This window comes from Rhagoletis zephyria, unplaced genomic scaffold (assembly GCF_001687245.7).
Source record: "Rhagoletis zephyria isolate East Lansing unplaced genomic scaffold, Rhagoletis_zephyria_1.1 Rzeph_scaffold_02234, whole genome shotgun sequence".
Taxonomy (NCBI): Eukaryota; Metazoa; Arthropoda; class Insecta; order Diptera; family Tephritidae; genus Rhagoletis; species Rhagoletis zephyria.
This window is the reverse complement of record NW_016159318.1, coordinates 64,936-81,382: the sequence shown is the minus strand read 5'-3', so window position 1 is coordinate 81,382 and position 16,447 is coordinate 64,936. Positions and strand designations below refer to the sequence as shown.

The window sequence follows — 16,447 nt, the reverse complement described above, 5'->3', positions numbered from 1 at the left end:
TTTGTACCAAACTCGGTATGGCTATTGTGCTTGCCAAATAAAAGCAAAACGTCGAAAATTATTGAATTCAGACTAAAATTGAGGCCGCTTTTCATATAACGGTACATTTCAGAATTGCTTGAAACTTCAATATTTCGAAATTTAAGGACGCTAAATTACTCAAAATTGATACACCCGGCTTACCATGTTGCAGTAGCTTTCGGAAAGGTGAAAATCATATATTTAATACTTGCGCCGGGTATTTAATGTTCGGCTCCGCCCGAACTTAGACTTTTAGTTGTTTGTTTTTCGAACCGTTGAACCGAACCGAAATCCCGGTTCAAAGACCAAAAAAACCGCTTCGACGAACCAATCCAAAAGTGCAAAAACGGTTAGAACCGCTGAACCGAACCGACAAAATTTTTCATCCGGTTCACGTCCCTGGTTTCTAGTTTTTGGTGTACAAATTGCAAATCAATCGATACACAAACGTCTGAGATATAGCGAGTTTAAATGAAAATTTCGCAAAAATTTTCCGCAGTAAAAAATCCGGTTTTGTGGCTTTTTCGACATAAAGGCATGAGTAAAAATTTGGTTAAAATTAACTGTAAATGTATTTTTGAATAAGCTGTCGATTACAATTGGTTTGAAATCGCTTCCCTTCACTTCAATTTTATGTTTATTTACGCTGCTTGTTGTTTCCGCTGCTTGCTGTTTTCGCTGTTGTTGTCGCCCAATTTTGCGAGAAAAGAATAACGGACCTGCGTATTGCACAATCTCTTATACATATATAAACCTTGGGCTAACACAATATATACAGTAGGTCCATTCTTTTGCAACCGAGCTACAAAAGAACACCCGCTTAAATGACGAAATACACACAAAGCCCCAACACAAACTCGGCTATTTATCCGAGTTCAGCCAGGTCGGTTAAAAAATACGCGATATGAAAAGTAGTGTTGTTAAGTGAAAAACTGCTCTATTGTGAATTGTTAATGGGAAAGTGGAGAGGGAAATTTTTGTTTTCGTATATACATGATTTATATTTTAAATAAGTATATATATTACACAAATACCTCGCATAGTTACCAATTTCTATTGTTTTTTGTGTCTAAATATTGTTTAACTAATCACGTGGGTCTTGCCAGCTACCAGCAGGGTTGCTTAAGTAGCTAAAAGGAAACTTTACCCGAGTTGAGCGTTCTTTTGTCCACAATATAACCAGTAAACAACCTTCGGTGAATTTGGCGACTGCCTTCCTCGGGGATGAATATGCTAGGGATGAAATTATTGGTACACACGCCTTCCAAGCACGCAGGGTTGCTTTTAAGAAACAAAAAATAATTAACTCCAAATAGTTTCAAAAAGTATAGTGTAAAACGAAATTTATTGAATTGTAACGTAGCATATCCGCTACGATACAATAACATACAGCATCGTACATACATACAATATTGTACATACATACTGCACCGCACATACATACAACATTGTACATACATACTCCACTGTACATGTGAATACAGACATACATACAGCGACGTACATACACACACCATTGTACATATACACTACACCAAGTGAGCACTGCTAGCAGCACACCAGCAGCATTCCCGAATAACTCACCAACCACTTCGCTCACCACACTGCATAAATCGGGACGGCACACGACGAATTCTCAACAAGCATGCAGCGCAACAGGTATAAAAGGCTTAACAAGTGCGCAGTCAGGTCAGTCTTGCTAGGTGAGTAGCTGACTTGACTGGTCGATGAGCGGGTGGCGTGCTTGCGCGCTAATGTCTTGCCGGCCAGCCAAGCCAAGCTCGGCGTAACCAATCGGTCGATCAGCTGGTGTGCCTGCGGGCGCGCCAATGTGTCACCGATTGGCCAAGCCAAAACCAAGTACGACTCAACCCGCCGGCAGACCAGGATTGCACGCCTTTTAGGCATCCTAATTGGTCGCCGGCTGGTTGAGCCTCCGACACTGCCGACCCGTTCCAGCCCCTACTTTTGTAGAGAGCGACTAGGGGAATGGCAGTGCCTGGAGTGAGTCTTGCTAGGTCGTTTCGCTCCACCGGTTGCCGAGGGCCAGTTGCTGTTAGAAGTCACCCGCTGCCGCATATCATCCGTCGTAGCGCTCCCACCGCTGCTCAACCGTTGCTCCGCTGTTGCCGAGAGTCACCCGCTGTGCCGCCGCCGCTGCTCAACCGTTGCTCCGCTGTTGCCGAGAATCACCCGCTGTGCCGCCGCCGCTGCTCAACCGTTGCTCCGCTGTTGCCGAGAATCACCCGCCGTGCTCCTAGCGCTCTCACCGTTGCTCAAGCGTTGCTCCGCTGTTGCCGAGAATCACCCGCCGTGCTGCTAGCGCTCCCACCGCTGCTCAACCATTGCTCCGCTGCTGCTAGCGCTCTCACCGTTGCTCAAAAAGATGCCGCCTACAGGGCCACGCTGCGATCGGGCGCAACGCGCGCTATGTGGGACCGCTATAGGGATCTGAAGAGGGAAGCGAGACGTATTTGCCGCAATAAGAAGAGAGAACCCGAAATACGTGAGTGCGAAGAGATTGAATTGCTGGCCGACAGGAAGAATGCCAGAAAACTTTACCAGAGAGTTAGGCGACCTACGGAAGGTTTCAAGACCGGGGCGTACTCCTGTAAGAGCAACAATGCCGACTTAGTTACCGATGTTCAGAACGTACTTAAATTATGGAGGGAACACTTTTCCACGCTACTGAATGGTAGTACCACGGAAAGTTGTGGAGAAGAAGAACCCGAATCCCAGACGATGATGACGGAGTTGATGTTCCTCCGCCTGGCTATGACGAGGTACGATTAGCAATAACGCGGCTGAAAAACAACAAAGCTGCAGGAGCTGACAGCCTGTCAGCTAAGCTATTCAAGTACGGTGGTGAAGAGTTGATAAGGTGCATGCATCAACTCTTATGCAGACTGGAATTTAAGTGTGCTCTGCCCAATCCACAAGAAAGGCGCCCACGCCATTCGCTCCAACTACCGCGGGATCAGCCTTCTAAGCATAGGTTACAAGGTCGTATCGAGCGTATTGTGTGAAAGACTGAAGCCCACCATCAATGAAGTGATTAGGCCTTATCAGTGTGGCTTAAGGCCTGAAAAATCCAACATAGACCAGGTCTGCTCAATACGCCAAATCTTGGAAAGACCCGCGAGAAAAGAATCGACATTCACCACCTATTTGTTGACTTTAAAGCCGCTTTCGACAGCACTAAAAGGAGTTGCCTACACGCCGCTATGTCAGAATTTGGCATCCCCGCCAAACTGATACGGCTGTGTAAAATGACGTTGAGCAATACCACCAGCTCCGTCAGAATTCGGAAAGGCCTCTCCGAGCCGTTCGCCACCAAACGGGGCTTCAGACGGGGCGCCTCTCTTTCATGTGACTTCTTTAATCTGATGTCGAGAATATAGAAAGAGCTGCAGAACTGAACCGCTCAGGAAAAATTTTCTACAAGAGCGTGCAATTGCTGGCTTATGCCGATGACTATGATATCATCGGTATCAAAACTCGCGAAGTCTGTTCTGCCTTTTCCAAGTTGGATAAGGAAGTAAAGCGAATGGGTCTGGTGGTAAACGAGGACGAGACGAAGTATCTCCTGTCATCAAAAAAACAGTCAGCACATTCGCGCCTTGGCACCCGCTTCACTGTCGACAGTTATAATTTCGAGAAAGTAGAGAATTTAGCTTACTTAGGAACCAGCATTAACACCGATAATAATGCATGGAAATCCAATGCAGAATCACTCTTGCCAACAAGTGCTTCTTTGGACTGAGTATCCAATTCAGGAGTAAAGTCCTCTTTCTACGTACGAAAACGACACTCATCATGCCCGTGCTGGTATATGGCGCAGAAGCATGGACAATGACAACATCCGATGAGGCGGCTATTGGAGTATTCGAGAGAAAGATTTTGCAGAATATTTACGGGCCTTTACGCGTTGGCGACGGCGAGTACCGCAGACGATGGAACGATGAGCTGTATGAGCTTTACAACGACATGGACATACTGCAGCGTATTAAAATACAGCGGCTCCATTGGCTTGGTCATGTCGTTCGAATGGACACCGACGCTCCAGCTCTGAAAGTATTCAACTCGGAATCCGCTGGTTGTAGCAGAGAAAGAGGAAGGCCCCACTGAGGTGGAAAGACCCGGTGGAGAAAGACTAGGCTTCACTTGGCATTTCCAATTGGCGCCAGTTGGCACAGAAAAGAGACAGTGCAGTGCACATTATATCAATGTGGGAGTTCCACTCATGGTTGCCACAATTGGTAACTTTTTTATAAAAACCTTTCGAGTTTCAGTGGCAGCACTACTGACACTTCTACAAGTTTAGAGTCATCTCATATTCGAATACTCGAAATATTTGAATTACAGTGGCAGCACCACGGGCTGCACTTCTGAAGCAACTTTCGAATGTTTGCTATATTTGAATTCTACAGTAAAAATGGTATAAAAATTCGGCCATCTGGCAATTTTTGGTAAGGTCCACAAATCGTTTTGATTATTTTGGCACAAAAAAAAAATTTTGCGTGCTTTTTACCGACATGTATTTCGACCCATAGAATCCGATTCTGAGGTCCGTTTGACACGTACAGTAAATTATGAAAAACAGAAAAAATAGCTCGAAATTTCGGTTAAAAGCACCCGCCACTTTTTTGTATGCCGGTGCTATTATTCCGTGAGTCGCAGGTTCAAATATCGGCACATTCCGAACGAAAAATGACACTGAAGATGGCACAACGCCGAAACCGGTTTGTCTTCAAACCAAATTTGCCTAAAGATGACGAAATATCGTTCCAGATTACATCATACTCCTACCCCGTCGGAAACACCAACAACGAAAACGAGAATATCGGCACATGCAGTAATTAATTGATAGAAAAATATTTTCTAATAAAAAAATTATTATAATTGTCAATAGCAATTTCAATCTTGATAATTTATCAAGAAAATAGATTTAAACTTCTTTCCTAGAACTGGGAGTTTTTGATAAATAATCGAAAATTGACAATTTATAAAAATATTGAATTTATTAAGTGCACAGAATCGGGTTGTAAGTATATCGTCACTAGACACGAATAAAGGCGCGAGCTCAAAAGTTGACGGCGAAAAAAGACGCATAAAAAAACTTTAGCGTCAAAAACTCTTAACATGCTTCGCCGAAGTTTTTCATAAGCATCTTTTTTCGCAAAATTTTTTTACGCGCCTTTTTTCGCCGTCAAAACACTATCGCGCCTTTATTCGTGTGTAGTGACGATATACACATTTGGTATGAAATATAGCAGTTTTATTCAGTATATTTTTTTCTCAGTGAAGAAGTGAGATTTTGGTAGAAAAAAATGTTGACGAGTGGCAACCATGGTTCCACCTGTATCTTTTGTTGATTGTGACACCCACACTGAGAAAAGAGTTTAGTTACGTCAACTAAATATGTTTTTATCAACACATGATTTGGTTATAGTTACATTATTTGTTTATAGTTACCAAATCATGTGTTGAGAGGAATATATTTGGCTGACTTTTTTCTGAGTGCAGTACTCTTAGCTCATTGCTTGGTTGGAGGTTTATATCGTGAGATAGAATTGTACGTTGGCAATTGTGTTTACGACAGATGTGAATGTATTTGCTTTTTGATTGAGATATAAATTGATACTGGTTACTTGCTCCTGAGTATTTGCACCAATCTAAAATGTCACTGAAAATGTTGTTCATGTCTATTAATGGATTTTTTTCTTTTTTTGACTTAACGATGATATTGAAGTCATCCGCGTATGCACAGAAACCGAATTCTTTGTGAAGAGATATTATGGAGCTTAATTTATTATAGGCGATAAGAAAAATAATGACCGATAAAGGTGAACCCTGAGGAATTCCATTGTCCATGGGTCGGATATCGGAGAACTCGTTATTAACGCGTACCGTAAATTTACGGTGGGTCATAAAGTTTATGACATAGTTCGTAATTTTAGGGCCCAGTTTCCATGCTTTAAGCTGATCAACAATTGTGTGAATGCCTATTTTGTCATAAGCCTTTTCGAAATCGAGAGATATAAGCGTTAGATGACTTTTTGAAGAGAGTTTGGTTGCAGCTACATAGATAATCTAATAAAAGAAGAGTATCTGCTGTCGATTTTCCTCTCATAAAACCCATTTGACGGCTATTGAGTGGCTTGTGCTTTGTTACAAACCACCAAAGCCGATTTGCAATTATTTTGTCCAAAACTTTGGCAAAACAGAGGTTAAGTGATATCGGTCTGTACGAATTAGCGACGGTTTTCTGTGATTTGGGTTTCGAAATATGCTCTCGAAAAGACACTAGTAAAATTAAAACGTTGATACTGAACGATTTACGCGTTGTCATGGGTTGGAACTTTTTACCAGGGGGTTTCTGGGGTTGCTAATTAGGAATCTGAAGTCAGTTTTTTTAAATTCAAAATGGCGGATCCAAAATGGCGATCCATTTTTTAAAAAAATGATTGCATTTGTTCGAAAAAAGCCACTCGAGAGTTTTTGGGGCCGCCGATTACGAATCTGACGTAAATTTTTTTAAATTCAAAATGGCGAATCCAATATGGCGATCAAATTAAAANACACTCGAGAGTTTTTGGGGCCGCCGATTACGAATCTGACGTAAATTTTTTTCAATTCAAAATGGCGAATCCAATATGGCGATCAAATTAAAAAAACAATTCACTAAAATTAAAACCTTGATACTGAACGTTTTAAACATTGTCAAGGGTTGAAACTCGTTTCCAGTGGGTTTCTGGGGTTGCTGATTACGAATCTGATGTAAGATTTTCAAAAATTTAAAGGGGGCGGGGGCGCGGGGCTTCTGGCAATTTTTTTTTAATTTCACTTTTATTTCAACATATTTGGATTAAAAGAAAAATACTGATAAAAATAAAATATTTCACACAAACAACAAAAAATATAATCGATAATCGCATGAGGCTATTGCCTGAAAATTTTAAAAAGCGCTAAGTGGCATTGTGCTACTATGATAGCACCGCCGAGTAATCATAGTCAACTTATGTACAGTAGTCGAAGAAATTATAGCCGCACCAAATTTTCACAAGTTTTAAGATATCATTTTTGCTGTTATTTAATTTTGGTTAATGTTTTATAGTTCACTCTTTAAAAATATCCGTATAAATACAAATTTAAAGGCAGTGTCCCACGATTGGGTATATTCCAAAATTTGGTGCAAATCGTATTACAATTGTGTGAACATCCAAATTATTTTTCATTATTCCAATTACGAAAATTAATATGTTGCAATTTTTCAATAGAACATCGCTGTATTGTACCAATCTTTTGACTACAAAAATCAAAATTGTCCCATTGTTTTACCAATGGCCCAATATAAAAATGTACAAATCTGTACAAATGTACCAATCGAGTGACACTGCCTTAAAAATGTATGCAATTTAAAAAAGAGTTCAACAAATTTTCGTTAAAATTTCGAGTTTTTTAATTAAATTCTGAGTATGCAGTTTTGTGGCGCATTGAATTCTAGTAGAATAAAGTATGACTTTCAAATGGCTAAAAATTTCGATTGATTTTTTAGAATTTTTAAATAGTTTGAAATTTGCACGAAAATTTGTTGAATTTTTTTTTTAATATTGCACAAATTTGGNTTTTTATAGTTCACTCTTTAAAAATATCCGTATAAATACAAATTTAAAGGCAGTGTCCCACGATTGGGTATTTTCCAAAATTTGGTGCAAATCGTATTACAATTGTGTGAACATCCAAAATATTTTTCATTATTCCAATTACGAAAATTAATTTGTTGAAATTTTTCAATAGAACATCGCTGTATTGTACCAATCTTTTGACTACAAAAATCAAAATTGTCCCATTGTTTTACCAATGGCCCAATATAAAAATGTACAAATCTGTACAAATGTACCAATCGAGTGACACTGCCTTAAAAATGTATGCAATTTAAAAAAGAGTTCAACAAATTTTCGTTAAAATTTCGAGTTTTTTAATTAAATTCTGAGTATGCAGTTTTGTGGCGCATTGAATTCTAGTAGAATAAAGTATGACTTTCAAATGGCTAAAAATTTCGATTGATTTTTTAGAATTTTTAAATAGTTTGAAATTTGCACGAAAATTTGTTGAATTTTTTTTTTAATATTGCACAAATTTGGAAACTTCGATTTACGCGAGTTTTAATAAAGAATGCACTATATTTTTTTTATAAAAAAATAACAAAAGTTCAATGACAACAAAAATAATACGTTAAAACTTGGAAAAAAGTGGTTCGGCTATAATTTTTTGTCCACTGCACATTAGGTCTAATGATTACTTTTTCTGTGCAAAATTAATTGCAGCTAAAATATTGTACTATTTTAATGTAAGTGGTGCCAACCGTTAAAAAAATTGTAAAGTCAGTAAATAAAATGTGAAAACATGACTTAGCATTCGTAAGACAGACTTTTCCGCGCAATGTTTTTTATGTTCAAATAATGAGTAGTATTAAGTAGTACTCAAAAACATTGTCCAATTAGCTTGGTTTTGACACAAGTTATTTGCTTACCATACTCAACCCCCTCCCCCTTGAAATGAGCTACATAATAAAAGATGTATGTTCATATGTACATAAATGGGCAAATCTAAAAAATAGGTACACCTCCAAAAAAAATTTTTAATTTTTAAATTTGTGAGCACACCTATGTTTTATATATCATTTTATTCGTATTCTCTTAATAAATCGATTAGTATAAGTGTAATTCATTTTAATCAAGTGCTTCAAAAGTTAGAAGAGGAATAAACATGAAATAGAAAATAAAAGAATACGCTGGGTTCAAATTACGTTGTTTAAGTTGTAAATTATGAGCAAAGATTTTGAAAGTTGAACTCACTTAATTGGGACGATATAAATTCAATGGCATCCCCCGTTTTACCAGATTGGCTCCGGTTTTCGAGATAACGCTATTTGAAAATTTTATCAAATTTTAACTATTTTATAAATAACTCCCTCAGTTTTGAAGTTATTTTACTAAAATTTTGCACATAACGGTTTTTTAATATTACCTTAATTATTCCTTAAATTATCGAAATGGGTGCACTTTAACGTATAGCTCCAATACAACTCAGATATGTGTTTTTGCGCTATAACTCTAACTTCATATCTGATTAATAAAGTGTATGCGTGCTATATGTTAAAGTGAACCTATACTAAATTTTTACCTATTTAATTGGAGGAGTTATAACGCAAAACAGCATCTCTGGACAATCAGTTGTATGGGAGCTAGATTTTAGAGTGAACCGATTTCGATGATTTTATGAGATAGTGAAGGAAATATTAAAATACAAGCGTGTGCAAAATTTTAACAAAAAAAACTTCTAAACTGAGAGTTTTTTTATAAAATAGTTCAAATATAAGCAAAGTTTCAAGTACCGCTATCTCCAAAAGTGGAGACAATCGGGTAAAACTGGGGACGCCATTGAATTTAAAAGGCTCCAATTAAGTAAGAGGAACTATCAGAACCTTTGTCGAAAAAAATTTGATTTGATACCACGCTCGAAATATTCTGACTACAAGAAGGAGCGTTATTAAAAGTACTAGATTGGGGTTTTTACACACTTCTAGAGAACATTTTTTTGAAGCATTTTACAGGTATATGCCACGTTATAAGGACTACTAGTTATAAAAATCTTTAGATCGTTTCGACGTATTTTCCAAATGTACCTTCAATTTAGATATTTTTGGAATAAAAATTACGCTCAAGATCGCAGAATATTTTATCTTTAAAAGTTGGTTTATTCTGAAAGCACACCTCTTGCTAAGGTATCAAATTATTCGTAATTGTTTGTAGAATACAACACATACTTGAAAAGTTCTTAAAATTAAATGCTTCAAAAACTATACGCGATAAACCGAAAAGTTTGAAAATTGTGAAATGTGGAGTTACAGACTTTGACTTACTTTCCATTTCGTTATTTTGTAATGCACACTTTTCTTAAATACTACATATGAAGTATACACATAAGTGCTAAATGCCCATTAAATTNGACACTTTTCTTAAATACTACAAATGAAGTATACACATAAGTGCTAAATGCCCATTAAATTTCAAGTCAGAATATGGTGTGCTTCAAAAGTAATGACATAATTAATTTTGCCCCTCTTAAAAATTACATAAAAAATTCACTTGTTTTCATTATTTTTTTTTTTAATTTAAACACCTATAATTCAAAAGTTATGCAGCAAATTCATCCAAATTTTTTTGAGGCTTCAAGTATACGTCAATGAATTATATCCAAAAGCAACCAGCTTGATATAGTTTCCAACAGTGAAAATAAAGCTAAATAACACCAAGGTTACCTGTTTTTTAGATTTGCCCAAATGATTTCATCTAGCCATTAATTATGGCATTATCGAAATTCGCAAATTAAAAAAAAAAATTACTACAAGTCTCGCAGATATGCCTTGAGGAGAGATTCATAAGGCAGTTAGTCTTCATAAAACACTTCATTTTCACTTAAGGTTTCAGTATTCCCCAATTCTCCACCGATATTATTTTATACAGTTTTTTAAACTAATTTCTGATGGGGATGTGAAAAACATCGATGTATCGAGCAACATCGATGTCGTGGCTTCAAACATCCATGTTCGTCGATGTTTTTACGAATCCGATGTTAAATCAAAACATCGATGTTTTGAAAAACGTCGAAGATGTTTCTTGACTTATTTTTCACCATTTCATTTTGTGCGAGCTTTAAAATTTTGTTCCAGCGTTTAATAGTGATTAATAAGTACTATCGTGGAATCATGCCCAAGTATGTTTCTTTAATAAATTCCCATATTACATCTAATAAATGTTCATATATATATACGTATATAAGTAAGAAATACTTTAATTAGCTTAAGTATGTAGTGTACATATGTGTTAAGCTACATGTATTACCCCTGTGGGGAAAATCTCTAGTTCTGAACTGGTGCGCTTCTAGTACATTTAGACCCAGTACTGGTTCCCAATAAATCTCTTTTACATGCAAGCAACTGGCGAATTTAACATGGCGATGTTCTAGGAAGTGTCAATTGCCACCCGCTGCATCCCTTTTTCGATAGTTCCGAACTAGTCCTAAATTCTATAGTTCCGAACCAGTTCTGAAATCGAAAGACGAAAGAAAAGAGTATCATGATTTTTCAATCTTTTTGGTTCTTCCGTGTGTGTGATTTTAAGTTATTTTGGAAGAAATGTGTTTTCAATTTGAAATTAAATTTGTTTGAATGATTGTAAGAAATGTACGTTTACATACCTTTAGCTGTAGCTGAGTTTGCAGAGGTGCTCGCTGTTATTTCTTAGATTCCAGACGGTCGCAATATGTTGAAATGTTAACACAAACTTTAGTTTTGTATTACCGAGCTATGAAAAAGCATCTGCGAAGCGCAGAATGGAAGCGTATTGGAACGAAAAAGCCGCCGAACACATATCTATGTAAAGTAAACAAGCCCCCCGCTGCATCCCTTATTCGATAGTTCCGAACTTGTTCTAAATTCGACAAACAAGATCTAGTTCGTTCTGCATCCCTTTTTCTATAGTTCCGAACCATTTCTAAATTCGTCACTTTAGATATCGATTTCTAGTGAAAAAAACTGAAAAAAATTAGTATTTTAAAAGTACCCATTTTCGCCGATTTCGGACTGGTGGAGATCTAGTTCATATCGGTCTAGTTCCTTTTTGGGGATAAAGACCTAGTACGGAACTAGAAATTTGATTCACTAGTCCGCGGTTTCCCTGCAGGGACGACAGAGATTCTAATTCATGTTAATATTTTAGAGTTTGATAAACTGGTTGCGGGCTCAGTGAAATTTTATTTAACTTTCCTTACAATATTTGTGTAATGAAAAATGTAAATATATCGTCACCTGAAATGCGAAAAGACGTAACAACATTGTAACTGAAATGGAAAAGGTAGTGCCTAATTTTTTTATTTTTTTCATTAAAAGATGTGGGAGTTTTAATTCGATGAAATCCATTTTTGAACTTTGAACTGAATTTTGAATTTTGTATTAGTTACGGCTTTTTGAATTTCAACGGCGATGTTTATTACGTCTTTTTGCATTTCAGGTGTTATGTGATCAAATTTTTACTTTACAATTGCTTTGTAAACCACCTCTCTGAGTCAATATGACAACAATAAGAAACAGTAATCTTTAAATTAGAAAAATCTGTAAAAACATCGATGTTTCCATTCGAACATCCATTCGAACTGCCATCGATGTAATTTTTCGAAACATCGATTCTTCAAACATCGATGTTTTCACCGTAATTTACATCCCTAATTTGTGAAAACAATGTTCAAGGCTCTATTGGGCAAAAAATTCGAAATAGCATTGCGTAGATTCTCAATGATTTGCCTTTTTGCGAAGGCTTTTCATCAAAAGTCTTTGCGAATCGGTGCGAGTGTCTTTGTAATTTAGCCATGGCTACGCTACAGGAGATGAAATGTAATCCAAATTGAGGCAAATCTATTTTTGGCGAAAAGCTGATAAAATGTAAGGTTTCGCATTTTAGCATATTTTAGCCATAACGAAAGTTAGAATCCGGCTGCGGGTCGACACAGTTGGCTTTTTGATTTCGAAAAGCACTTCATCAGAAAGAAACGCAATGTTTTCAGATCTAAATATTTCAGCATCCTTTCTAAATTGTTTTCCACAATTTTCGTCCTTCTTTCATAAATAATTGCAAAAAAGAAGCGTTTTTTCTTCTAAGAGTTTCGTGGAACTTTCGGACTGAATATATTTTTTATATCTTTAATTGAACATGCACACTGTACATAAAGGAAGTACATAATCAAATTAAAAATATATGTATTTTTTTCCTTTTTTTGAAAGCTCATTTTGCCTTTTTTCACTACGTGTTCCTAATTAATCAATCTTTGTATATTTATTGATTCCTGCAAAATTGGCCCATGTAATGGGCTGTTTTTGCTTACGCGTAAAAGCACATTTAGCGCATTTAGCTCTAAACGCTACTCTAAATGTACATTTATCCGTACAAAATTCGTCACCTAAATGCAACTAAATCGAACTCCATTTTTGCATTAAGAATCTACATAAATGCTAAAAGCAACCCTGTGATCTTCCAAAATTTCCACCATTCGAACATGGTTTAATGAGAAAAAGTGGCAATATTGCTTTTTCGCGTATACAGTTTCTAGTTCCGTTTCAGTGAACGCCAATCAAGATTTCATTTATTATTTTACATTATTTGGAAAAAGAAAAGTGGCGCAAATTCCACATTGATGTGATACTGATTGGAAGCTGGCTCAATTTGTGATCAACTCTGATTATTGTTTTCCTATTTAATTGAGGAAATTTCAGTTGACAGCACCGACAAATGAATATATACACAAACAATTTTTCGGCTATGGTTAAAACAATTCAAGTTTTTGTATTGAATTTTTTGTTCAAAATTTTCAGTAGGGTTTTTGCACATTATCTTCTCTGTGCGAATTGATCGTGATAGATACGGATCTGAATAAGCGACAGGAACACGGCTGTTTGTCAAAAGCTCGCGTAAATGTACATTTGCTAAATGCGATAGCATGAACGCTCTTCGAAAACATATGTTCGAAAATGCTAAATGTTGAAATTTTAATGCAGCAAAACCGCTGCATTACTGTAGTCAATCAGTGGCAACAAAAATCACGTGAAGGTAACAGTGGTCACACACGACGAACATGTGCGCGAGCATGCTCGGCTTACAGTGTATGTTCGTCGTTTGTGGGGCGGCTAATGCAGCGTTTTTGCTGCATTTAAAATGCAACATTTAGCACTTTCGAACATATGTTTTCGAAGAGCGTTCATGCTATAGCATTTAGCAAATGTACATTTACGCGAGTTCGAAATCGTATGCTTTTGACAAACAGCCGTGTTCCAGTCTCTTATTTAGATCCGTATATATTACGATCAATTCTCACGCAGAAGATAATGTGCAAAAACCCTACTGAAAAGGAAAAAATAAATTTTAAACCTAAAATTCAATACAAAAACTTGAATTGTTTTAACCATAACCGAACATTTGTTTGTGTATATATTCATTTGTCGGTGCTGTCAATTAAAATTTCCTCACTTAATTAGGAAACAAACCAAACAGAGTGATCACAAATTGATCCAGATTTCTATCAGCATCACATCGAGGTTGAATTTGCTTAACTTTTCTTTATCCAAATATGTAATGTAAAATAAAAGAAATCTCGATCGGCTATCACTGAAACGCAGCTAGCAACTGTATACTCGAAAAAGCAATGTTGCCACTTTTTCTCTTTAAACCATGTTCGAATCGTGGAAATTTTGGAAGATCACAGGGTTGCTTTTAGCATTTAGATTCTTAATGCAAAAATGGAGTTGCATTTAGATGAACAATTTTGTATGGATAAATGTACATTTAGAGTAGCATTTAGAGCTAAATGCGCTAAATGNTGTACATTTAGAGTAGCATTTAGAGCTAAATGCGATAAATGTGCTTTTACGCGTAAGCAAAAACAGCCCATAACGAGCATGTTCGCCAAAAATCAAACAATTTTGATTTTCAGTGAGCATGTTCATCGTTTGTGGCGTGGTTTGCGAGATTGGAAACAAAAGCAACAACCTAAATTTGTGTTGATGCTTGCAGTGTGCACATCGCACATAGGGGTATTTGAACAATTTAGGCGGCCATAAACCAATTTGACAAAATTTTAAGGAAAACTTAAAAAATTAGTCACATTCGATAGAGAACATTCCAAATAACANACGAGCATGTTCGCCAAAAATCAAACAATTTTGATTTTCAGTGAGCATGTTCATCGTTTGTGGCGTGGTTTGCGAGATTGGAAACAAAAGCAACAACCTAAATTTGTGTTGATGCTTGCAGTGTGCACATCGCACATAGGGGTATTTGAACAATTTAGGCGGCCATAAACCAATTTGACAAAATTTTAAGGAAAACTTAAAAAATTAGTCACATTCGATAGAGAACATTCCAAATAACATTTCCCAGTCCCCCTCCATTTTCTAACTTGAACAGCGAACGCTCACCGTTGACCGGAAACAGAATATTCTAACGCTGCTTATAAATAAATTTTCGCTCCCTGGAAAGATCGTGACGGTTTTAAGTTAATATTTTGATTTCTGCATTGTATTCTTAAAAAGTAGTGATGGATCCACATACAGAAGGTAATAGTGCATTTAAGTGTTAAACCTTTTTTAATCAGTTTGTTTAGCAAAAGTTCAATTTAAATGTAACGAAAATAGCGGTTTTCAACGAGTATTTTTTTAATTTTTGTTGATTATTAAGGAATTTGTTGTATGCCCGGGAGAGATCACGTTATTATTCTTTGTTCAGTTGAAAGTTTATAAATTTGGCTAGTGTAGTGTGAAAAGATTGCCCGCAGAAAATGACAGATCAGTGTTATTTCTTTACTTAGAAAATGTATTCAAGAAACAACTAAAACGCAACTAGTATATAGTAACACTACTTTAGATTTATTTTAACACTAAAAATTTACTTTTTAGATGAATTTGAGGCCGCCAAACCAGAATATGAATCCATGTAATTAGAAATGGGGTGCAATGGGGTATACATAGTCGTTGTGCTGGATATGCAGTTACTGTCGCACGGCTATACTCAATCCCGAATCTTGCGTCCTCGATCGCGCACTCTGGGTAACGTGAGCAACCCATGTGCGAGATGCGGTAACCAATCCGAGTGGAGCCTTGGGTCACGGCAGAAAGAGAGGGAGCTTTGGTGGGGCCACTCCGACTTATTCGGTTTAAGGGCTCACGGAAGTCTGCAGCGTCTGTTCACCAGTAGGTGCGGCTGCAAGCGGGTCTCTGTCTTGGAGCAAGCGGCTTGCTTTATATACGTGCATTCGGTTACGAAACCACCCCCGTCCCAACAATGGGTTGTGCGCTGGCCACGTAAAAACAGGCTCCAATGAAAAAGAGATACAAAGCCTCGGATGAGAACCCCCCTTTTAATGACGACCACGGCAATCGATTAAAGGACTTGAGGGCATGCACCTGGAATGTCCGGACCCTTAATGGGGAAGATGCCTCTGCCCGGCTGGTTGATGTCCTCGTAAGGACAAAAGCTGACATCACCGCCTTCCAATAAATGTGTTGGACTGGGCAAGAGCAACAAATGTCTGGGGCCTTGCGACGTATACTACAGCTGCCATGTAAAGGAGCGCAAATTTGGTGTTGGATTGTACGCCGAGTACTGTCGTTCACCCCGGTGGACGAGCGTCTAGCCATAATCCGCTTCAAAGCGAAATTCTTCAACATCTCGCTGATCTGCGCCCATGCCCCGACGGAAGAGAAGGATGAGGTATCCAAGGATCTCTTCTATGAGCGCTGCCCCCGTCATGATATCAAAATCGTGCTTGGCGATTTCAATGCCAGGGTGGGCAAGGAAGGGATCTTTGAAATCAC

At 37.5% G+C, this 16,447-nt stretch overlaps 1 long non-coding RNA gene across 1 annotated transcript in view; it reads left to right on the top strand.

Moving 5' to 3' along the window:
* Window positions 1-931: 931 nt before the first annotated feature.
* LOC108366335 (uncharacterized) overlaps window positions 932-16,447 on the top strand; it is a 19,110-nt gene continuing 3,594 nt past the window's right edge. The window contains exons 1-2 of the long non-coding RNA XR_001848073.1: window positions 932-945; window positions 11,978-11,985. This is a non-coding gene — a long non-coding RNA (uncharacterized LOC108366335). The remainder of the gene's footprint in view (window positions 946-11,977; window positions 11,986-16,447) is intronic.